We start from the raw sequence: 26,693 nt of genomic DNA, 5'->3' as shown, positions 1-26,693 counted from the left end.
TGTGAGCAAGTCCATCCTGTGGGGTAATATGTACTGATTTCCCCTGGCTAGATGAAACAGAAGGGAGGAATAATGGTATACTTGCCATCACCAAATGTCATTTGGGCATGTCCTCCTGAATCTTCAAGATGACCTTTTGTATGAGATGAAAGAGCGGAAAGGCATATAAGAATTCCTTTTCCATGGAAAGGAGAAGTCATCTATTCTCCAGAATTCCATGCAAGCAGCCCTGGAGCAAAACAGTCTATGCAGATTCCTCAGAAATCTTGTGTGTACCCCACTGGTAAACAATTTGATGGAAGACCTTTCTGAAGGAAGACTTCTCTGTTCAACATCCATTTGTGATGGTCTTCCCTGATCTGCTAAGTCAGTCTGCCAAGATATTCTAATGGAGGGAATGTAAACTGCTTGCAGGAAATGAATAATGGTCAATGCACTGGTGCAGTGGTTAACGCTTCGCCTCACAGACAGAGGTTCTCCTATTTTATTCTTGGCTGTGGTTCCTTCTGTGTGGTGTCTGCATGTCCTTCATGCGTTCGCGTGTGTTTCCTCCAGGAGCCCTGGTTTCCCCCCACATTCCAAAGACATGTGTCTGAAGCATTTCTCCCTGGGCCTCCAATGAAAATCGGCTCTTTCCCAGTCGGATTTTCCCATTAAACAAATGTTAAATAACTAAATACATATGCTATTAATTTGCTCCCTTTTGTTTGTTTATATCCTGCATTACTGGGGCACTGCATGTTAAAAATATAGAGTTCCTGGGAGCCAGTGATTGAGAGACAGAACAGCAAAAAAACAATGATTTCTTTTTTTATGCATCGCTGTTCTCTCTTGTCCTATTCTGACCAAAGTCCCTGAACCCTGAACCTCCTTTAACAAGTTCCAAAGCCAAGCGTCATGTGTCTGTTGAACATTTTTGCATAGCAGGGAGAATAATACAAGGAACTCCTGGCTTTTCTGTTACCTGAGTGATCCTCTAAAAAAAAGAAGTTCTTTATTCAGAAAAAGGTAAGACAGAAATTACGTAAGATAGGTGACTATAGTGCTGTGCCCAAACAAAATTTAGGTACCACTAGATCTTCCTCATGTGCAGTTGGCAAATCTATTTATTAGTATTGAGGATACCATATAATCCAAGGTTCTCCCCTTACTGAGTTCATGGAATGGTCTTGTCAGGGAAAGAAAGAACCCTGTCAAGAAGTGAGTCTTCTCAAAAGGAAGAAAGGTCATCAATGGAGTTATGCTGAGGAGGCAACTCAGAACATTAGAGTGACAGGGTTAAGGACTGGACTTCTTGCAAGTGCCAATGATGCTTCTGTACACCAATGACCTTGACCTGAATCAGGAAGTCATCAAGATAAGGACAGATGTGGATACCTTGGAGCCTGCAAAATCTATGACAGGGGCTAGGCACTTTGTAAATACTTTCAGAGGAGTGGAAAGTACAAAGGGCAAAACAGTATCAATTAAGTGATAATCCACGGCACAGAATCTTAAAATTCCTGTAATCTGGATGGATAGGAATGTGGAGGTAAACATACTTCAAGTCCAAGTTAAACAACAAAGCACTGGGAAAAAATAAAAGGGAAAGGACTCTGTAGTGTTAGCATCCTGAATTTTGGAATTATGAAAAGGTATTTAGGGCAGGCAAATCCAGAATTGTTCTCCAGATATCATCTTTCCTTGGAACAAGGAATGCCTGGAGTAGTAGGATCTCTCTCCTTTTTGAAGGTGTGGGACAGACTCTGTTACTCCCTGATCTAAAAGGTCAGAAAAGACAGGAAGAACCAGATGCTGGTATGGTGGAACTTGTGGGAGTTCACGTGACGGGGGGAGGGGGGACTGCACTGCAACTTGTACCCTTTTTGAATGATTTACAAAACCCATGAATCTGTTTTTATTGTTTTCCAGAAGGAAAGACCATCAGAAAGTTTGCAGGGAGGGTTAGAAAATGGAAGGCTGACAAGTGGAGAAGGTGTTCAGAAACTAGAAAGCTTTTCTGACAAAGGACCTTTGTCACCCTTAAAATCATACTTAGGCTTGCCTTGCCACTTATTTTTTGGATTATTTTACTTTTCTGTTGAGATTACTTTTAGACTGGTTTGGAGGGGTAATTTATTTGAAATTTTTAAGTAGAGCAAAGAAAAAAATGTTTGAACCCCTGCAAAATTTACCCCTGTCCTCCAAAATTTGAACATCTTAGTAGAATGAGGTCCAAACAGATTGTCCTTTTCCAGGGAAGCATCTAAAAGCTTAGCTTGAACATCATCGGGTAGTAACTGGATTCTGAGCCAGGGATCTTCATAAAAATAGATCCAGTGGTAGCAGCACTGAAAAAAGCATCTCCAATGCCATTTGCACACTCAGAGTAATGTGGACCTTGAGAAACAGATGAAATCATACTTTGCAAGGTTAATCTAGAGTCACAATCAAGTAGATTACGAATAAGCTTTGACATATTGTCAAAAATAGATAACAGGTACTTAATCATGTGTGTTTGGTAATTAATAACATGGAAAGGTACTGTAGCAGAAGTATAAAACTTTTGTTATGCATCTGCCTACTGTCTATCACTTGGGTAAGGCATTTGATGATGAGGGAGTTTAGGAGATTTGTCTAAGTCCACAGAAATTACTGCAGCATCAGAAGGGTTCTCTCCCATACAAATATTTGTAACTGTCTGGGACTTTATAGTATCTAGCTGACTTTTTAGGAGCAGGGGGCTCAGACTCTAGTGCTAAAAAGCTGAAAGAAATGTGTACTTCAAAGCTTCTAAGACAGGAGGTACAACAGAAGATAGGGGGATATCCATATGAAGTAACTGTTAGTATTTCTTTTGAGATTCTGAAAGTTGTTTACCCTCCCAGTTTAAATGTTGCATTATCTTTTGGATGGTGTTCCTAAAAGAAAGCTATTTTTGGAAAGAGATGGAGGATAAAGTATCTTCGAGTTCAGAGTCAAGCCCAGAAGAGGAGTACAATGAGAGCAGAAGTCCAGTGGTTCAGAATCTGATCCTGAAGAATTAATTCCTCTTCCTTATTTGAGGGGTAGCAGGAGTAGAAGCAAAGAACTGTGGGGTTTTCAAAGCCATAAGAACCTTATGTAAATACAGTTTTTCCATTCATGTTGATGATCCCTGGATACAGGGGTAGCAGAAGGGAGAACATATTTTGTTTTTTTTCCTTTTTGGATCTCTAAAGAAAGCATACAGGACTAAGCCAACACCAGACATCCCTCTGGGACATCCTCATTAACCAGTATCTGAGAAATACCGTCTGTCCCTCTGTCGTAGGCTTTACAACCATCTTGTCAGTTGTACAGGATGTGCCAAGAAAGCTGCTAGACATATTACACAGTTTCATAGTCATCCTTGTTTGGATGTCTATAGTATACATGAAGTTCAGAAATTCAAACATCCAAAACTTCAAACTTTGGCTTTTAAAGCTCTGTTAAGAATTCAGTTAAGAAATGATCTTGGAATTTCCTTCGATACACAGCATTACAAAAACAGTTTCAGAGGTCAACAGTATAGGGTGGAAATATAAAACAATTAAAAGAGGTATGTTTATACCTCATTTAATTGCTAGGTAATGGGATGGTATACCTACTGAAGTGAGGAGTGCAAGAACACTAACAGATTTTAAAAAAGACTGATACACTTCTTTGAAGCGGTCACCAAAGCCGTAGATGAGGGTAAGGTAGTTTACACAGCCTATCTAGATCTCGCCAAGGCTTCTGACACCATCCCCACCTCTGGAATTATACATAAACTCACTAAACTAGGTATAAATCCCTATGTCACAAGATGGGTTGCCAACTGGCTCACTGACAGAACCCACACTGGGAAAGTAGCAGACTCTAAATCCAACTTCAGACCAGTGACAAGTGGAGTACCACATGGTTCAGTCCTGGGTCCTCTCCTGTTTGGTATCTACTTCTCTGAAGTACAGGCTAACACAGAAGGTCTTTGGCTAACAAAGTTCGCAGATGACTGTAAACTAGGAGCCATAATTAAAACTCCTAACGATGTGGACATCCTACAAAAGGGCCTCACTGAGACAGATGCCTGGTGTCAAAGCCATGGCCTCAAGCTCAATGCCAAAAGGTGCATTGTCATCCCTTTTGGTAAAAACTCTGTACCCATAAACTACCACATAGGCGGTAGTCTACTTAACAACGAAAGTGTGATAAGAGACCTTGGGACACAGGTGGACAGTAGTCTCTCCTTTGATAATCACATCGCCACAGTAGTCAGGAAATCCTTCTATGTGGCGCACCTCATCACAAAAGGTTTCTCATCCAGGAAAAAAGAAGTTATTGTTCCCCTCTACTCACCGCTCATTAGACCCATTATAGAGTACAACGCCCCTTTTGGTTTGTACCTCACAAGACATCTACAAGAACTGGAAAGGCTGCAGAAATACCTCACAAAGAGGATTACCAGCCTTAAACAGATGCCCTACGCAGACCGTCTCAAAAAACTCCAGCTTTACTCCTTCGCATATCACCTACTCAGAGCCTAACATACAAAGTTATGTCAAACCCAGAGCTGTTGGACATGCTCCACTTAAAGAAATCCCAATCCCTCTGAGATACACGCTCTAGGGACCTAAACCTTGTCACCACAATAAACAGAATAGGCTGGAAGGATAGATTCCTGTCCCAGAGACTTCCCATACTCTGGAACAAACTACCTATCTATATCAAACAAAGCTCCTCATTAGCACTCTTCAAGAAAAATATGGAAGACTGGATGGGAAATAAGAAATTCACCCTGGGGATCACTTCTGTGCCTCTGCTCGACAGGGGCACAGGAAAATAATTTTCTTGGGTGGCGAAAGCCAGGGTAACATTTGGATAGGCTTATATAGGCCTTAGGGCCAACAGCATAGTACCTACCTATGAACCTATGATGAAATGGGGGAGTTGAAGAAATAAGGAGAGTGGGATTTCTGGCAGTTGGCGCAGAGGGTGTGGTTATGAGCTACAGTTTCTGTAGTACAGGGTTTGACTCCCTCAACTCTCATTTGCCTACTGTGTGACCTTGAGCAAGTCACTCAACCAGACAATGCTTGAGGGCAGCAGGGAATTTGGGCTAGGCTCTTAAATGATCTCCTAGACTACCTATGAACCTAAGATGTTTATTCTGAGGACAAAATGTATACATTTGAAATGAAAGCTGCTGTATTGTTACAGGGTCACATGACTCAGACAGCAACATATTTAAACAAATGTATGAGTGTGTGTAAAAAAGCATTCTCAGAATATTGTTGTGAGTAACTTTTATGGTTATAAATAAACATAGCATAAAAGAAAGCAAACTTTCCTTTATAATAGTGCATGAGGTAAAAACCGCATTGCCAGGGTTAACAATTCAATCGTATATTAAATATGAACATTGTTTGTTACATAACCTCAGAAAGAAGTGATGTTTATCTGGTGCAAGAACACAGACAGCTGCAAATGTCCCTAAAACACCTCTTTAATTACTGCAAAACTTACAGTAAGACCCTATGGAATCCCACCTGTTGTTTAATGATGGAATAGTGGTTCAGTACTGACATATCAGGTGCCTTTTGCTTCCCAGATGAGCAAGGCCATATATTTAGCATGCACAGGTGCTATCAGGAAAAACTTGGACTAATGAAGGTAAACTTGCACTGTACAGACTGCTGCAATACTTCATAAGAGATTCTATTTTCCCCATATTCATCTTAGTATACATATGTGACTACTCAACCAAACTATTTAACTGAAACTTTTTCAAATATAGTACAAAAAAAGTAGCACTTCCCATAAAACTTAACAGAATGTTTCGTAAAAATTTATGCAGTTCTTGGTCACTCCCGTCCTGGATCTAAAATGTCTTCACATGCCTGTACTTTTTTCATATTTTGTTATACTAAAAAAATGAAACCCATTTAGTCATTTTATAAAAATCCCTGCCTTGATCTCATAATTACAAAAAACAGTTTATCGACATCTAGAAAGACAGATTAATCTCTTCTTCTGTTAGCCTGCTAACTTGATGTAGAATTTCAAAAGAATCTGCTTGCACAAATTTCAACTTGATGGAGAATTCCAAAGGAATCTGCTTGGACAAATTTCAGCTGAACAGGCTTTTTTTTTTTTTCCCTATTATTCTTACAGCTTTACCAATGATATTGGCAGGAGAAAATCTGGTGATAAAGCCGCTCCGTAGCTCAGTCGTTGTCTGTTACATCTTGTATACATGCAAGAGACACAAAGTATAGCATCTAGGGGTATACAGTAAAAGCTATGTAAGCTTTGTGTCAAATATGGGCTTGTCTTTAAGAAGCGTTCTGTAGTAGTTTCTTTTATACTTCTTAATGTGGTGATCAATAATTTATTCAGCTGCTGCTCTACAGCCTAAGTGTTTGATGTTTATTTATTTTATTTGACATTTGCTTACCAGGAAAGTCTGAATGGGTCTAAGTCCATTTTCAGCGGAGGCCTGGGAATAAAACACCGCAGTACAATTTAAACAGAATTACAAATCAAATCAACATAGGTTACAAAGACTAAGAAAATCACACAGGAGTACTATTTGTGAATACAATAAAAGAAAAAATAAGCAAAGATAAAGCAAGCAATAAAGATGAACATATATTATATAGACGCTAGAGAAGAGTTCTTCATATGTATATTACATAATATATTACAGAATAAGTAATAAGTCATAAAAAACTATATACACTTTCTGGCAAGAGACTTGGGTAGTATTTCGGTCATAATTTCTAGGACAGACAGATAAAGGTTAGTGTAAGAATAGAGAGAATGAACATTAGAAGGTTAAGGAATTATAGAAAGGTTAGGATAGAAAGTAGGTAATGCAGAAGAAAAGTGGGATAGATCAAGAAAAAGTCTTAAGAGTGGGGAGAAGGGAATGAAAAAGAGTACTAAGATGGCATGGAGCATGGGCAGATCTTATTATTTATGTGTGATACCCCTTAAGCTGCTGTGCAACACAGAAATAAATTTGTGCACGTGTGCACATATACATTTACACACACACACACACACACATATATAGATATATATATATATATATATATATATATATATAGTATATATGTATGCACACATATTTACACACATATGCAGCAAATGTACTTTACCACACCTCATTTTCTTGCAAAGCCAAATGATCAGTTTGATAAGGTTTATTAACCACAAAGAGGAACATCCAGTCACTGTGACTTTACATAGCAAATCCTAGAAAAGTGGACCAAGAGGCTGTGGGTAGCCCTGATTTAAGGTATCAACATTTTTAACAATAAAATATAATGTAAGTTTAGCTTTCAACTATTTTGCTTCTTGTAGGTGCCCAACTGTTATCTTCCCCCGAAACCTGCCACTACTGACTTCTGTTGATGACATGCAACAGCAATCAATGATTTAAAAACACTGTTTACAGATCTGTTACCCAGAGGCCCAAACCGCCCATCACTGTCTACCTGATGGGCAAAAATCTTACCACATCTGCAGGCTCACTGATGTGGCTATCAACTAGTGAAATAAAGAACTAGTGCTGTGCAAGCCTACACCTGACAGGTTTTAAAAATTAAAAAAAAAAAAGAATGAAAAAATACTGAGGGAAGCGATAACTGGACTACAGCGTATGACTTTGCTTCCATTTCTATGACATCATCAATGCACTGTTTCACTATTACCATTATCTAGATGATTTCTTAGCATGTACTTCAAATCTGCTAGGAAAATACTGCTGAACACATGAACATGGCTGGAAAAAAATGCAGGTGACGACATTTAGCTAAACACACATCAATTAATCTGATAACACAACTTTATCTACTGGCATATTAAAATAGTTATTACATAATGAGAGACAGGCAAAGACACACACACACACACAAATGCATCTTACATTTAACCAGCATATACTGCATCCATGTAACAACTGTGGTGTCAAACTGTCAATTAATCCGAAGTTATGCAAAGTCTAAAGAATACCTGAAAAGTTTAGCTTTCACATCCCTTTTACTTCTATGTTTTCCTTTCTGATAGTTTGCCATTTGTTCAGTAGGCATAGAGTGAAACAAATGCAGCTAATATAGGATATAAATAAAACTGCATTGCTTTGTATTTCAAATTCCACTTACATGTTCTAACATATGATTTAAATGCCTGAAGTACTGCCTTACATGCAATTCCTAGGATTCATCTATATGAGCACCTTTATATATATATATATATATATATAAAAATACACACACACACACACACACACACACACACACACACACACACACGTGCAAGCATACATCTCTACAGATCTGATTTAATGTATGTTCTTCTTTCGGCTTTTCCCAGTTAGGGGTCACCACAGCAGAACTCCGGTCCGCTAATGATTGGCAGTATATTTTATTTTACGGGTGCCGAGGTGCCAGCTCGATGCCCAACCTTCAACAAATGCACACCCATTCTACGCACTTCTTTTGAACGCCACTCAACCACGGGGGAGGACATGCAGACTCCACACAGAAGGTGCTCCAGCCGAGAATCGAACGGGAGAACCTCTTGCTGTGAGGCAACAATGCTACTGCTGCACCACCGTGGCTTATCTGATTTAATGCATATGGATATTAAATCACAACTGTTGTTGATTGATATATAACTAAAGAATGACTAGCAGCTTAATTCTTTTTCCCAACTAACGTAGCTGTAATAATATAAGCAGACAAAGTGGAATTTATGATATTTAGCAAAAGTGTCTCAGGTGACTGAATAAAACGGATAAACGTAAAACACTCTCCTCTGTAGCATAGACATTTCCAATGTCCAAACTGCTGTTGAACGTCTTTGTCTAACAATGTTTGCCGACGTCAGCAAACTTGGAGCTGTTATAAACTCATCTGCTGATGCAAAACAGAATAAACCATACTAATATTTGGTAGGGTTTGGACATAAAATTATTATACAAAATGCAGCTTCGTACTGCTTCAGAACAACCTCTCTGTTCCTCCCACATAAATTACAGTCCTTAAAAGTTGATACTACTAGGGACCTAAGCATATTCATGGACAGCGAACTTTCCTCTGATGGTCATGCATTGGCCATAGTTGGGAAACTTGTAACTTGATCAATTAATTACAGAAGCCATATCTTCCAGTTCTTAAAAGAAACATTATTCTGCTCAACTGTCTTTTATCAGACCTATCATAGAAAGCAGTGCCTGTTCAAAACATCATGGCTAGCTAAAAATTTCCAAACCAAGAATTATCATGGACCTTGTCAACAAGGACATAGGCGACCTCCAAATGTTGGACCTAACCCAGTTTGGCTTTGTTAAGGGTAGAGCATGCTTACAAATCCTGGTAGACTTCTTTGAGAAAGTCACCAAAGAGATGGACGAAGGTAAGACTCTGCACACAGCCTATCTCGACCTTGCCAAGGCTTTCAGCACAATTTCTCACTCTGGCATCATTGAGAAACTCTCCCAGATAGGGATGAACCCTTACATTACTAGATGAGTAGCCAGTTGGTTCACCAACGGAACACACACTGTCAAAATTGGTGACTCCACCTCCACCAGTAGACCTGTCACCAGTGGAGTACCTCAGGGGTCTGTGCTAGAGCCCTTACTGTTTGGCATCTATTCCTCAAAAGTCCAGGCCAAAGTAGACAGCCTTTGGCTCACCAAGTTCACTGACGATTGCAAACTGGGTGTAATCACTGAGTCCCCCAATGATATCAGCATATTACAAGAAAGGCTAACACAAACAAATGATTGGTGAAAAAGCCATGGTCTAAAACTAAATGCAAAAAATGCATTACTATTCCATTTGGTAAAATGGAATTCTCTACAAATTACAATATTGACAACACCCTCCTGAGTTCCAACCTAGTGGTGTGAGACTTGGGAACACAGGTTGATAACAATCTGAAATTTGACCACCAAGTTTCCACAGTGGCAAGGAAAGCCTTCTAAACAGCACACCTCATAAGCAAGGGCATAGCATCCAGGTCAAGGGATGTTACAACTCCACTGTACTCGACCCTCATCAGACCACTAATAGAGTACAATGCACCCTTTTGCATGTATGTCACCAGACACCTGCAGTAGCTGGAGTTTCTCACCAAGAAAATACAGGGACCCCAAATCACGAACTATGTGGACTGGCTGAAATCCCTGTGACTTTACTCTGTATGTTTTAGGCTGCTGAGAGGTGACGTGTGCTTGGCCTAAAGGGCAATCTCCAACTCTGCCATAATGGAAATGCTACACATCCACAAGTGAAATGGAACAAGAGTCACTCGCTCTAGGGATCTCAACCTAGCTTGTGAAATTAACAGAATATGCTGGAGAGACAGATATGTCTCCCAGAGACTGCAGCTTCTCTGGGATAGACTTTCTATTCACTTAAAACAGAGCTCTTCACTGACCCTATTCCAATACAACCTAGATAACTGGATGGAAGACTGCAAATTCGCTCCTAGGGTGGCACCCATGTCCCTCATGGACAGAGGTAGCCAGTGTTGATCACAGACCCATCCTGTTCATAAATTTGTTCTGCAAACTACCCAAAAAGAACAAATGGGGATACTTGGGATTAACATGGTTAGCCTTGTAAAGGCTCTAGGGCTGCTAGCCTAGTAACCTCCTATGAACCCATCAGAAAATGACAGGTATGAGCCTCTGAAGCTAAATGGATACAGTAAATATCTTGTCACTTTACCCTGTCTTCATCAGACTCCTACATGGCGATCTTTGTTTCACCTTCATGGCCATGAAATAACCTGTACTAGTTGATCTTCTTTCACCTTCAAAAATCTAACAGCACCAGAAAAATCCATTCTAAGGATTTAAATCTTCACCACAACATAATCAAAAGCAGCTGCCATTATAGATACCTGTCTCAACATGTTTCTTATCTGTTAAATAAACTTCTACTACACATGAAACAATGCAACATCCTAGTCATCTTTAAAACTAGTCTTGATAAGTGGAATGGAATCTGGAAATGCACTGTTTGGGTGTGCAGTCAGGTTTTTATGGATAGGGGAAATTTAATACTGGGTTGGCATTGATTAGTCTACTAATTGTCAAACAGATCCTTCACCTAGTACGAACGTACTAACTAAAAAGTAGCTACAAAGCTGGTTCCAAAATCATGACCTGTTTTTTTTTCAGTCTCCACAAATATCTCGTGAAAGGGTACAGTGCTGGTCTAGCTTCTACACCATTACAGGTATACTGAAACACCTTCCTCCTAGTCAAGGCTGTCCTAGTAGTAAGTAATAGCTGATAATAATTTGTTGGTTCACTGCACATTCTGAATACTGTTCTAAGTATGCAATCTCACGTACTTGGTGTTTTATAGCTCCACAGAGAAAGAGAGAGAGATCAAGAATAGGAATGTATGAGCAAGATTGTTTACTGTAAGCAGTCTTAGCATATAACAGCTGTAGGATGAGAAACCCAGGTTAAAAAAGCCAAACAATATAACATTCACCATGAAGTTTGCAATGTTTCTTGAAATGGTCCATTGATTTGGACCCGACAGACCACACATCTAATTTCTTGACATGTGAGTGTGTTTATTTTCTCTCAAGTGTTTCTATTGTGTAGCATATGTAGGAGAAAGAAACCTCATGCAAAAGGGTAGCAGAAGATTGGACTGGGCCGGTCTTCCTGATTAGCATATCATTCAAAAATGTGTCAAAGGTTGATTACCTGAAGTGTATAACAGTTAAACCAATTAGGTACTTCATGAAATGTATGCTTTTGGTATATATGTTAACTGCCTGATGTGTAGTTCACTAAACTTCCACCAAAATATTGCTTTACTGCATTATTCTATGGCACTATACCTGATAAAAGCAGGGTGAGTAGGCAGGGTGCATCCCGCTAAACACAAGATTTCATTGTTAAAGTTCTGGCATCAAAGGAAGCTACACTGCAGTATAACCAATTATGTGGTCAAGAATGAAAGTAACACCTGTTTTGAAAAAAAAAAAAAGAATGAAAGTAACAGCTTCTCCCACCCTAACCGATCATGTGGTCAGGAGTTAAGGCAACATACCTCCTCCCACTCTAACCGATCATGTGGTCATGAGTTAAGGCAACATACCTCCTCCCACTCTAATCGATCATGTGGTCAAGAGTTAAGGTAACATACCTCCTCCCACTCTAACCGATCATGTGGTCAAGAGTTAAGGCAACATACCTCCTCCCACTCTAACCGATCATGTGGTCAAGAGTTAAGGTAACATATCTCCTCCCACTCACACCAATCATGTGGTCAAGAGTTAAGGCAACATACCTCCTCCCACTCTAACCGATCATGTGGTCATGAGTTAAGGTAACATACCTCCTCCCACTCTAACCGATCATGTGGTCAAGAGTCAAGGTAAAATAACTCCTCTCACTCTAATGTACTCTTCTTAGAACAGTCCAGCTGAATATAACAGAATTCAAATTTTTACTTAACATAGGGATTTAAATACACAAAGCAACCGGGAACCCAGGCAGGAGCCAAGTTTGAAGACCATAAGATTGGAGAAGGTTTTTCAAAATTTCATAACATTTTTTTCAGTGAGGGCATGCCCTTGGGCCCCACTGGTGATAAAGGGATTTGCGTCCATTCAAGACTAAATTCAAGATGTATCATTTGTTTCCTGCATGGCATGCTGCAAGACAGATACACTGACAAAACTAGTTTTGTAGCCTATTCTCAATTTATTTTAAATAGAATAAACCACTGCACTGTAGATTGCTTTATGTCTCACACTACCTCAATGTACCATCTTTCTCTTGACTTCAGAGGCCACAGTAAGGATCCTTGAATTAGCAAGAAATGTTCTGCTTCTCAACAAAAGTGAAAATTCCTTCTAACACTATTTAGTACAGAACATAAAACTGTTTTATATAAGAAATTTAATTTCTTCTAGTAAAAATCAATTTAGGTTTTCATTCATAGACGGCATTTTCATGAATCGTCTCTAAACTCATGCACTACCATTAGTGCTACCAGTATGTAAGAGAGTTGCACTACAAAGCTTGAAGTATCTTTCAATTTATCATCAAGGTCAGTTACACATTTATTACAAAAAGTTTACTTACGAAACCAATATTTCGGTTCACCAAGTAGCCAGCAATTTAGCCCAGCATTTATAGTTAACTACAAGGCACAACATAATGGTGCAGTTCCTTCTATGACAGCCATTAAAGAGAAATGTTCTTATTGTTTTCTTCATATCTGTGAAGGTTACATCAATGATTCCATTACCTGCTTTCAATTAAGTGCCATTCTAGTTTAAATGGAGCTGATGTTTTTATGTGTCGATTTGTCCTTGATGAAAAATTTTACTCTCCATTCTACAAGGCCACAGACTCGCTCAAGCAAGGCATCATGGGAACTGAAAACTACATGTGAATGTCTGCAGAAGTTTTACAATCATTCAGTGCTACATCAAATGTTTTTAAGTCTGTGTAGCACCAGATGTTTTACTGTGATTCAGTATTGCACCAATTTTTTTGAAGTCCTTGTAGTCTCTGATGCTACATACATTAACTGAAATAGCAGAGAATACTGAGCTATCAAAAGAGCAGGGCACTTTATCTTGAAATATTTCCCAGATGATACATAAAAACTTGAACAATGCAAAAGACAGCAGTGCAGAGAGGAACAATTAAGTACTACAGGGTTTACTACCAAGGTATTCTAAAATTCAGGGATGTCTCATGAATCATCTCAATTCATTAGCCTACTAAGTCAACTCCACAGAAGTACAGGGATAAAGCCTTAATTATGATCCAGATAATTCTGTGTGCAGGGAGGGAAAAGAGTGAACAGACAAGGTCCATTTACCTCTGTTACATGGGATGGAATGCACATCTCGGCCCACACAGGATGCACCTTCAGTATTTATCTGTTGTTGACTGGTGAAATGTATACAGACTGCTTGTTCTAGGAGGCAGAGTTGACTTCTGGCTTACACCACCTGTGGAGGTGAACGGTAGCCCAATGCTACATCCACTGAAGTCTTCTCTGAAAGAATGCTTACTGGGCATGTGAAGTAATGGCTTAATCCAATAGACCTAATCCACTGTGAGTGACAATACCACTTCTGGTACCAAACTCCTACACCAAAGGAAATGAACAGGCCAAAGGGCTTTCACTGGCAAAAAGAAAGTCACTCTATATTTCTTCCCATAATGAATTGAATTTTATGTGTGTGCAGAAGTTATTAAAAGATACAGACCACAACAGTAACTCATTAATGTGAAGGAGTGAGCTATGGGACATTTTTTTCACCTACTGCACTAAACAATAAGAATCCAGGTAAGGATATGTATAAAACTCTCTTACCTGTAATGCTACTCTAACTCCAACAATTCAATCTGGTGAACAAACAACATGTATGTAAATAAAATAATAGAGAAAAGACTTATAATGGATATTTAGAGCTCTGTGCTGTCAGTCACAATCACATTTACCAGTTAATATAATAATTGTTGTTTTTCTGTTGGCAATACCTTAATACATTTTCTTGCCGGCACTGCCTTCTGATCATCAGGCTCCTCTCAAACAATAGACCCATTTGTGCCCCATCACTGGGGCTAGAGAAAGTTAAGAAAGACAAACATTTAGGCAAAAAACAGGGGTGGTTCAGATTTTTTGCCTATTCTGTGCCCCCCACACACATACACTCCACAAAGCACCAGAGAGGGGAAGTGCAGTGGGATGACCTCAGAGGCCATTCCCTCCAATCAGCCTTGCCCCTCTCTAGGAAATACAAGCAATGCTCTCCCTGGACTCTATCAGGAAAACTGCAATAACTCTGTGTGCACTCAAGTGTATGCAACCAACCAACCCCCTGGAAAAGGTGAACAGGCCATACCTCTTCACTCCTCCTCATCCCTGTCTAGCTCCTCCAGTGCTGGAGCCACTAATTCAACTCTCTTCACCGAGATAACATTAAGGGCTCCATCCTTCTGCACCACAGAGTTGAGCTAACAAAACATTAATAAATTAAAGCAAGATGGGTAGATAAAGGGCAGAAGCACAGTCTAAACAGACAATGGATTCCGGATTAATGAAAACGGAGTACTGCATCGCCATGTACTATAACAACTGACTGATAATTATTCACTTATACAGGGGTTCTTCAAATTATAAAATCATAAACTAAGCCTCCTTTGCTTAATCCAAGAGTCACCATGATGCATCAGACTGCTTGGAAGTAGAAGCCATACCATTCATTGTTGTAACACTGATGGACTTACAAGATTTGGCAAATTAATATTCATCTGTATTCCAAGAGCTTAGGAAACAGTAAATCACGAACTGCTTCACATAAAACTCTGTAAATTCAGTTTTGGCAGCAATACAATAAAATGGTGCCAAAACTATCTTGAAATAAGAACTTTCCACATCCATAACAATAAAACAACTTTCTTCCATAGGCACATTTTATAATGGTGTCCCCAAGGCTCTGTGATAGGCCTCTTACTGTTTTCTCTCTTTCTCAATGATGTTACACATAATGTACCCACTCTGGGTATCATCTTATATGCATATGACATTCTTCTACAAGCCAATAAATGTATATTTTGCAAACACTGCTGCAGGATAACTTCTATGAGCTATATCAACTGTCAGACACTAACAAAATGCATCAATCCTCCCAAAAAACAATGTAATGCTTTTTATCTTTAACTGCAAATGACCTACCATGCCTAATATTATCATTAAGGACAACCACAGGATTATCATCTTACAATACATATCCTGGCCTCAGTCTTGATTCAACACTTTGTTTTAATAATATCAGAGGGTAATAAAAATGAAAGTCTTTTATCAACTAAAACTTTGCTATAAGATTTTTTTGGTTTACCATTGCCAAAAACGTTCTTCCCAAACTGAATTACAGCCTACTGTTCCATGCCTTGAACCCAAAGATTACAAACTGCAGAAAACAAAATCTGGAGATTTGCTCTGCTGGAAGACTCCTAGTCACACCACTGTAGTATCTTAAGGAGATTAAATTAGCTATCAATCACAACAAAAGCTACTTTCTTCTTTAAAATTCTAAATGATGGTTACTGCCTACCAATGAGAAGAAAACTTACTATAACAGAACAAGCAAACTCCCAGGAAAACATTCTAACCATAAGTAGGCCATTGTTTAAAACTGTTCCATTTAACAAGCCTTTTCTAGACTGGGCCTTTTTCTTTGGAATAAACTTCATTCTGAGGTGAAATATGAGGTTACTCTCCTAGGATTCAAGAAAGCAGTCTCTGAATACCCTCACAATGAGGCTGAATGAAAAAGTTTTAGGGACTATGCTTAAGCAATATACTGCCCCATTGTTCATCCCTCTCAAGAACCAGTCAATCTCTCAACCAGACTGTTGTATATATTACATATAAGCTGCAGATAGTACTCAAGTACACAGTTCATGACAAATATTTTAGACACACTTTAGTAAAAATATGCTTATTATTTCTTGAATTTGATAAAAATCTCCAAGTGTATACTACAGATTTTCCTCAAATTCAAATCATTCAACCTGCTTTGTATGTTTTATCTTTTATATTGGACTAATGTAGACATATGGTTTTCTGCCTTTACCAATGTATACTATTTCTGCCTATGTTTTTACCAGTGCAGATAAGGGTTTTGTGTATACTATTTCTTGCATGCCTCTGTGCCCAAGTTGTGGCTGAAAAGGGTCTTACAAACACAGTAAAGAGATAAAGTGGTCTGATTTCCTTTAGTTAAAAGAAAACTCACATACCAAGATGACTATGCTGGATCTACTAATGCTATGAGAACAAAATCAAGATCTTTGATAAATTTCCTTATATGACCACATACCATGTATAAAAACATTAAACGTGGCTGATTGGTGCAGGTGTACTGATTTGCTTTCACATTAAAGTTATTTGGCATCTCTGGTGACCGACATCTTCTTCAAAGTTGCAAGGTGGATCATACAAGCACAATATGGTTCAATGGTTATCAGTAATGCTTCACAATGTTTTCTTCTTGAGTTCAGTTTACAGCTAGGGTACATTCTGTGTAAAGTCAATAAGTCTCCCTTGTTTCAAAATGGGTTTCAACCAACTTCCCAAATGCTAGTAGATGCATGGATTGGTGATGTACTGAACAGCTCCTAGGAGTGTGTGCATGCATGTGCGTTTGCGTGTGTGTGCGCGAGTTTTCAGTAAGTGTGCGAGTCTGTAAAACTCTGTGAAAGACTGGCACCTGCTCATCATGGATCTCCTAGCTTACTCCAAATACCTGCTAGGCACAGGCTCTTGCTCAGCACAGCCCCTACTTGTGCATTGAATTAGATAAAGTGGGTAATGAAGATGGATGGAGCAATCATCTTGCAATGCATATCTTCAATATGTAAATCTAAGGGGAATATAGCTGCAATCAGAGATTAGGCCTTGAGCTCATTACCCTAAGCTACTATTCTGTGAAGTACATCTCTTTCCAGTATAATTAACAACAGGCCACCCTTCCTCCAAAAGTTAGGTACGTCTCCCTCTCTATCTGACATAGCTTACATATCTATTACATTTAATAATCAGGTCATCCCCACCACCAAAGATTTTTTTTAAGGAGATCTGGAAATTAAAGCTAAAGAACCACTACAAATATACTGGCAAAAATGAAAACAGCAACTAACAATAAATATGAGCTAACATATAAATCGCTATGACGGCAGAGGAAATACATTATTAAGATAAACAACACAAATAATACAAAGCAAACTATCATTAAATATAAATGATGACAAAAAACAATGCTAATAAACTAAGAAAATAAAAAAAACAATGAAAATCAAGTTGAACCAATGCACAAAATTGCATGATTGGACCTGATGTTGTTTTTCAGTTCTTATATTACCTCCTTTGCACTTTGTGACACTCAAACCACTGCTAGAACTGTGCCCATTCACTCCTCATCACTAGAAGAGCTGATCACGATGCATTCATCACCCAGGCAGCCACTAGGGGGGATTTTATATTTGTTTGTAGATGGATAGGCTTGGTAAGCCTTCTGTGAGTTTGCCTACTTCTGCATAACTGCAGACACACCATGAAGGCAGAGAAAAGTGCACATCCTTAGCCTATATGCTGTATGCAATGCACTTATTTCTCTCTACTTGCAGCTACTGGCATTGGAGGGAGCTGGACCACCTCTCTTCCCTCGGGATGGGTGACTTGGTTTCATCTTCTCGCTCTCACCCTCCTTTGTCAGCTTTTTCTACACTTGGTCACTTGCCAATCCCAGGTCATCTGGAAAACTGTCAGAGCATTATCCCTATGCATCACCGAGCAGGCTGTTTAAATCTACACTTTAATTTAAGCCAGGTTTTAAAAGAACAGGTTTATTTGACATTTGAAAGAGCACTGTAAAAAGCTGGCTCCCTGTTCTAGATGACCTTGGTTCAATTAGCATGTGTGCTAGAGAAGCTACTCTGGGAGAATGATAACAAGGACTCACCACAAGCTTAACCCTCATTGGGGTGGTGTGGCAGCTCAACCAGTGGCAGGACAGAACATTGCAGACTTTGTATTACCCTCAAGCAGCAACAGGGTCAGAAACAAAGCCCAAAGAACATAATACAGATAGGGAATACTCACTTGGTCAAAAGTACACATAACACTGGGACCAGCATTGTGAAGCTTTCACATTTCCAAGGCCGCTGTCAGCATAAAGTACAGTTGTGTACACTTACCATAAATGTAGATGTTCGAGTGTATTCACCGTTGCAGTCATTACAATTGGGTTATCTGCCTGCAGGTAGCCCTCAGTCTGCCCAAATACCAGAGTTTTAGTATTTCTGCGTCGGATGCTGTCACTTCTTCCATGACGTTAGGTCATCAGGGGTATAAAACAGGCAGCCGACGCTGTTACATCAGTTTGTCTTGCCTCAAATAAAGAGCTAATATATGGTGGTAAACACCACCAGTAAAAAGTAAATACCAATGCTATTAGGAATGGCCATAGACAGGAGAGGTAGAAAGATAAAGAAAACCAGGGGACTGGAGGGAGGGAAACCAGGACTGCAACAGTGAATACACTCGAACATAAATGTACACAACTGTATTATGTTCTTCATGTCTTACTGTTGCAGTCATCACACTTGGGTTGATTCCCAAAGTTGAGGAAGGGTGGAGGCAGTCAAGAAGGGTTAGGGCTGGCTAGTAGGCCTTGCAATACTGCTGTAGCAAATCCAGCCCTGGATTTAGAAAAGATAGGTAGGTGGTAATGCTTGGTGAAGGTGTTTACAGAACTCCAGGTTGCAGCTTCCAGAATGTCCCTGGTAGGGACTCCCCTGAGAAATGCTGTAGAGGTGGAAGTAGCCCTAGTGGAATGTGGTCTGATCTCTTGTGGGGTAGATTTTCCGTGGTGCTTGTAGCAGAAATGGATGCAGTGTGCTATCCATTTGGAAATGGGTTTGTTTTGAAATGCCCTTACCCTCTTTCCATGTAGCAAAGCTGACTAGCAGCTGGTCAGATTTTCTGAAAGGCTTAGTCCTGTCAAGGTAGAACCTGAGCTGTCTGTGCACGTCCAAGGAGAGCAGGACCTTTTCCTCTTTATTCTGCGGGTTAGGGAAGAAAGTTGGCAAATGGATGGATTGATTTAAAGCCACACTGGACACCACCTTAGGCATAAAGGACGGGTTAAGTCCTGAGGGAAACCCTGTCAGCATGTAAAATAATGAAGGGTTCCACAGCCATTAGTGCCTGTAACTCAGACACTCTTCTTGCTGAAGTTATGGCTAAAAGCAAGGCTTTCTTCCTAGAAAGAAATTTTAACTCTGCTGAGGCAGCAGGTTCAAAATGAGGAAACGTGAGCTTTTCCAGTACAAAGTTAAGGTCCCAGGCAGGGGTGGGTGCTTTCCTAGGGGGTCTTAAGTTGTTAGCCCCTCTCAAGAACTGTTTGATGACAGGGTGAGAAAATAGAGGTGGCTCAGTATTACAATGAGCTGAGATGGCAGAGCCATGAATCTTAATGAAGGAAAAGGCTAGGCCTCTGTGGAGTAGCTCTGCTAGGTAATCCAGGATTAGAGGTAAGGAGGGCACTATTGTGCCCTTCCCTTGAGACTGATTCCAAGAACAATATCTTTTCCATTTTTCAGCATACGATTTCCTAGTACTAGGCCTTCTGCCTTCAAGAATGACGTCCAGCACCTGTTGGCTGAAGGTTTCTGGTGGGGTATTCAAGGTATAAGCCAGGCTGCAAGGTTTAGGGTATGCAATTGTGGATGAAAAATCTGTTCCTCCTGCTGAGACAGCAGGGCAGGAGTCTGGTGAAGGTGCCAGGGTGGCACAGTTGTCAGGCTGCATAAGTGTGGGTACCAGTGCTGGCACGGCCAGTCTGGGGTAATAAGAATTGCCCTTGGTTTGTAATGTTTTATCTTGAGTAGTACTCTTGAGAGAAGGGACAGAGGGGGAAAGGCATAAATTGAGAAGTTTTCCTACTGAAAGGATAGGGCATCCACCTTCCAGGCCCTGTTGTGAGGGTTCCTGGTGCAGTATTTGCTCAACTGGTGGTTCTTGGGGGAGGCAAAGAGGTCCACCTCCGGTGTCCTCCACCTCTGGATCACAAGGTTGAAGGTGTTGGGCTCCAATTTCCACTCGTGTGGGTCTAGGAGATTTCTGCTTAAGTCATCTGCCAGTGAATTCTGTTTGCCTGGCAGGAATTGAGCTTGTATATGCACTTGGTTGCTCAAGGCTGTGTTCCACAAGGCCATGGCTAACCTGCATGGTGGGTAAGAATGGGTACCCCCCTGCTTGTTTATGTACCACAAAACTGTGGTGTTGTCTGTTTTTATAAGCAGTTGTCCTGGAAGGATTAGGTGTTTGAAGGCCGTCAGAGCATTCTGTACAGCTAGCATCTCTTTTTGATTGATGTGCAGGAAAATCTGTCCTGGGCTCCAGTGGCCCTGAATGCATTTGCCTGCCATGTGAGCCCCCCATGCATAGTCTGATGAGTCTGTCGTCAGGGTATGGGTGGCGAGGGGTTGAGTAAAAAACAGTCCCTTGTGGTTACATGCTTCTGTCCACCAAAGGAACTCTGCACAAGGTATGATAGGAATGACTGTTTCCAGGTCCTGAGAATGTTGGCACCAAAGACTTTTTAAGTACCACTGAAGTTTCCTTATATTCAGTCTTGCATATGGAATTTGCAGAATACATGAGGCCATGAACCCTAGGGCTTGCAGTACTTTCCTTGCAGATAGCAGGGTTCTGGTGGCCATTTGTTTGAAGTAGTTTGTCAGACAGATCTGTTTTTCTGAAGTGAGAAATGCCATCTGTGAAGTTGTGTCCAAGTTTGCTTCCAGGAATACAATCTTTTGACTGGGCACTAGTTGTGATTTATTTTCATTGATGGTGCAACCCAATGAAGTGAGAAGGCTTTTTACAAATGTCAGGTGCTAAAGTAGCAACTCCTGACTGTCCGCCTGAATCAGGCAGTCATCCAAGTATGGGAAAATTTGGATATTTCTCTGCCTGCAGTATGCAATGGCTGGAGCCAAGCACTTTGTGAATACTCTGGGCGCAGTAGAAGTAGATAAGCCAAAGGGAAGTGCAGAGAACAGATAATGCATAGAGCCTGCCCTGAAATGTAGATATTTTCTGCATGACTCCATTATGGGGATGTGCAGATAAGCTTCTTTTAAGTTTAGAGTGACTAACCAGGCATCCTTGGCTAGCATAGGGAGAAGCTGTTGCAGGGTAAGCATCTTGAATTTTGGGACCACCAGAAAGGTGTTGAGAATTGATAGATCCAGGATTGGGCGTCAATAGTCCTGTTTTCTCGGCACCACGAAAAGTCTGGAGTAGAAACCCTGACCCCTTTGTTCTAGTGGAACAGGTTGAATAGCTCTGATATTGAACAGGGAAAGTACTTGCTTTTGAGCCTCTGCCCACTGGTTTGGAGGAAGGTCTGGAAACCCGCTTGGGGTTGGCAGTGAATGGAAGTAGAATTTGTACCCCTAGGAAACAATGTTTAGGACCCATCGGTCCTGAGTAATGGACATCCAGTTTTTTGCATGAAGTGCAAGTTTTCTACCTAGGAGCACAAGTAATTGGGCATGGCTGGGAAGGATAATTGAAAAGTCATTGTGAACTTTTTCCGGGGTGGCTTACCACTCCCTGTTTTTGATGTGGGGCCACTCCATTGTTTAGATCTCTGCATACCCTGAGACTGTAGTCTGGGTGGCCTCTTTTACCCTGAGACTGTAGTCTGGGTGGCCTGTTTGGTCTGGGAAGGCCTGGAAGGGGCTGGAAAGGACCAGTTTTTTGAAGGCCAATGCCTACTGAATCTAGCTGGCTGCACTTGTAATAATTATTTGACAGTTTCCATAGATTTAGCTTTTTCTTCCATTCTTCTGCTTTGGTGCCAAACAAACAGTCCTTATTTAAAGGAGTGTCTAGTAGCAATTTGGATTTAACATGATCTGGCAATGTTTGTTCCTTCAGCCAAGCATACCTTCTTAGTACAGACCCAGTGACTGCAGCCCTGCAAAAAGCTTCTAGGGCATCAAAGCCACACTGCAAAGTGTGCTTACTAACTTGATTTGCAGAATGCATTAGCTCTTGTAAATCCTTATTTGCACAATCTGGAAGTAACACCATTTTTTGTTTAATTAGTTCTATAATATGTTGCTGGTACTTCAACATGTGAAACTGGCAATTCAATGCCCTGATGGCAAGAGTTGCAGAGGTATATACCTTCTTACCCCATCTGTCTAAAGCTCTGGAATCCCTGTCCGAAGGGGTAGGATTTTTGGCTGTAGTAGCCTTCATACCTTTAGGTCCCTGAGAAATGGTCTCTGGATCAGCAGTAGGATTCTTGAAGAGAAATTTGTGGGAATCAGGTACTCTGTAGTACCTGTCAGGTTTCCTAGGGGTCAGGGGTAATGTATCTGGAGTAAGACTGGATTCCATAAAAACATCATATACAACATCCAGGACAAGGGGTATAGCTAGAGGCCTGTGCTGAGGCAACTCTAAAAATTCTCTGAGTCTCTTTTTGGACAGAGGATAGTCTTGGCATTCCCAGTGGAAATGCTCTCTTAAAGAATGCAAGATTTCACCAAAAGAAAAATCCACTGGAGGGGAGGTGGAGGGAATGGATTCCTCTGCATCTGAGTCCTCATAGGCTGATAAGGGCATGTCATAATAATCAGAAGGATCACAGTCATCGGACTCCTGGTCTGTAGAATCATTAGGAAATTCAAATCTTTGTCTTTTAGCAGGGGAAAGCTGGCTTCCCCTAATTAGGGTGATAAGGTCTTCAGCCATGCTAAACATTTGTTTTTGTGGCATGGGAGCTTGAGCATGAGCTTTGGTTGTCGGTTTTCTAGGTGTAGTGCATACTCTGGGCCTAAGAAACTCAGTAGTTTTGGCTAAAAACGAAGTCGTTGGTTTGATCCGAACATCGGTAGGTCGAAATACACATGCACAAGCCGGTGCCTGCACAGTGGCTCCGGACCCATCCAAGGTAGAGACATCCGCAGGTTCCATAGTTGAAGAAGCATCTCGCGGCATACTGGACTCCGAATGGGTCTCAGCAGAGGCCTGTGAATCCAGAAAAGTGGGCATCAGGGGCTGCAAAGGCGTCTCAATGAGTACCGGCGGACTGGTGACTAGCTTAACGGAAGCATTGTCAACAGTTTTGGACCTATGCGGTTTGTCTCTGTCTTTATCTTTACATTTTTTCGGAAGATCGGTAGTCGGATGGCTTACCGAAGCCATTTTAGAATACGGAGAATGAGAGCAAAAGAATTTAGTGACCAAGATAGCCCGACGACAAATGTGTTAAACAAGGCACAAAACCGACAGCGAGGGATGTCATGGTCTGGGCCTAAACAGGTGACGCAGTAAGAATGAAAATCTCTGTGAGGTATTTGCTTTCCACAGGCAAGACAATTGTTAGCTTTTTCTGACATCGGTTAGAGCAAGAAAAAAGGGTCCCCAACAAGGTACTTAGCTTTAGAAGACTTCAGGATTACAAACTCAAAAACGAAAATTTCAGGTAGCGGCCGACCGGCACTTGCGAACTGCTTCTGCTTCAGGCTCCTCGGCAAGAAAGACTGATGTAATGGCATCGGCTGTCTGTTTTATACCCCTGACGACTTGACATCATGGAAGAAGCGACAGCATCTGACGCAGAAATACTAAGACTCTGGTATTCGGGCCGACTGAGGGCTACCTGCAGGCAGACAACCCAAGTGTGATGACTGCAACAGTGAAACACGAAGAACATCCAGAGTTATAACAGGTAAGAAAATCCCAGTGTTTGTCTGAATGACATTTCGAGGATCAAGTATAGCACTCCATTGGAGGGGGGGGTTAAACAAAGAAAGAACATCTAAAGCACAAAGACAGAAAATACAGCAGCTTCATCAGAAAAGAGGCGAGCTTGTTTTCCTAACATCTATGAAAGTGTGATTTGACCAACTCAGAATCAAAGGAAAAACAAACAGTATGTAAAAAATGTGTCAACAAGAAGCTACATGCAACAATTTTATAAAGACAGCAAAGTTGAAGAGGGGTGCAACTTACTAGTTTAACTAGGCCAAAAAAGGAGGATAAAATCTGAAAGTACAGTTGTGTAATTATAATCATCATAATAGTAGATCATTTGCAGTACTGACTTTGCAATAATTCACAATGTGAGATTACACAAATGCCTCAACGAGCAAAAAATACTTACGCCCACATTAAATAATACGACTGAAGGAACCAGAAGTTCAAAATACAGCACACTCCCCAAAAAATCATGACATCTACAATGGAAAATCTATGGCCAAGAGGATAAACAAAAGGTATGAAGATCAAACCTGCTAAACAAAGGTAGAAAAAGAAACTGGATTAAGTAGACAACATACAGTTGACAACTTTTGGCAGCTGTCGAATGAAAAAAGAATTTACCATCATTCATCTGTTCTGGCAAGACACCCCATGCTACCAAGTAGAGTCAGTGGACCAACTGGTAACACAATTGCCTTTTGTGCTAAAAGACCAGAAGGCTGTTGGTTTTATTCTCACTCCAGATGACTGGGATTGCTGACACTGCAGTGCAGTATTAGAGGGATGTTGTTTTCCAGACTGTGTTTTCCTTTGGATAATACATTAAACAAAGGCACATTCTGCATGAGTTGATGGTGGCTCAGATGGATGTAAAAGATCCCCTCTATCAAAAAGGGGAGAGGAAGTTCCCCTTATTTCCCTGATCAAATTTCCCCTAGCAGTATAAACACCACCTTGTGCCTCCTTTAAAAAGAAGCTACTAGCCTAGAGGGACTAATCAGGTCAACAAAGGATAAATAAATTAAAAAATAGCACTGTCACCGATTCAAAACATGAATGGGTTAAGCAATGATCCAAATGTTGAACATGTCCCAAAGCTGAAGGCTGACCATGCTGACAGTTAAACAAATTCAAGATAATGTTACATACAAGAAATTCAGGTAGTGGACATGTGTTAATGGACAGACTTTAATAGATTAAAACTCACCACAGAACTGACAGGACACAAACCATATTCAAGAAATAAAACATCAAAACAAAATGCAGAGACAGGAGACTAAAAAAAAAAAATAGAAAGAAAGCTCAAATACGCAGGCATGGTCTGACAGCTAACCACCACACTCATACTGCAATCCCCCCCTCAAAAAAAAAGAAGACTTGCTTAGCTGGTTGCTAGCGATTATAGAGGCTCTTTTATTGGGGCAGTGACAGCTGGCCTGCTTTTGTGTCGATTACCACCAAAAACACACCAGTAACTAGGGTGGGGTAGAGATGCAAGCTGTTAGGGGGTACTTTTGCCAGGTGGTGATGGTGCAGGACTGCAGTACTGCGACTGCTTTAAGAAGCCATAAGGATAGCATAGATTCATAAATGGAAACTGAAGAAATATGTACAGACAGGGATAAATATGCTGTTGGAAAAGCAAAATCTAAATGTAAAATAAAATGGCCAATGAAATAACACACTAGCTGAAGATAAAAACTTGTTGGTAATAAAACAAACTTTTTATCTTCAGCTAGTGTGTTATTCCGATGCTCATTTTGTTTTACATATAGATTCATAAAATGACTGAAGGTTCTACATTTATGTTCATGGATGATGGAAACACTCAAGAATGTGGTGATTTAACAGTAGTAATCAGCGTAGAAAAACAGCATTTTTTTTGCTCCTCAACTTTGAGTTGGAGGGGAGCATGAGATAACCTGAGTCTAACCTCCAGGTTCAGGAAGATTCCCAGGTTGGAAGCAACCTACACTGCCCTTCTGTGAAAAGGGTTTCAGTCAGCAGTAGTCTAGACAGGGGTATACTTAATCTCTTTTGTTCAGAAGAGGGACAAGCATTTGGTGAATACCTAAGATGCAAAAGGTGAAGTAATGCTTTTCATAGAAACAAAATGCCAGTATTCCTTGAGAATGGAAATATGCAAGTAGGCATCCTTTCTGTCCAGGGTCACCATTAGTGCATCCTATTGGAGAAGTGGGAGGAGACTCTATAAGGTTAACATCCTGAACATTTTCAGTCTTAGGAACTTGCTTAATCTTGTCAACTCCAAAACTTTTTTTTGTAACTTGAAACAGTCTCTTGAAGACAGACAAATCTTTTGTTCTTGCTTTGGGACTCTTCCACAGCCCCACTATG

At 40.5% G+C, this 26,693-nt stretch overlaps 1 protein-coding gene across 1 annotated transcript in view; it reads right to left on the bottom strand.

The window, feature by feature from the left end:
- Nucleotides 1-26,693, bottom strand: part of ATP6V1H (ATPase H+ transporting V1 subunit H) — a gene marked incomplete in the record, with an annotated part of 1,920,819 nt that overhangs the window by 429,561 nt on the left and 1,464,565 nt on the right.

This window comes from Protopterus annectens, chromosome 3.part0 (genome assembly GCF_019279795.1).
Source record: "Protopterus annectens isolate FY-2018-M chromosome 3.part0, PAN1.0, whole genome shotgun sequence".
Taxonomy (NCBI): Eukaryota; Metazoa; Chordata; order Ceratodontiformes; family Protopteridae; genus Protopterus; species Protopterus annectens.
Note: the sequence above shows the minus strand (reverse complement) of the source record. Positions and strands in the feature narration are given on the sequence as shown.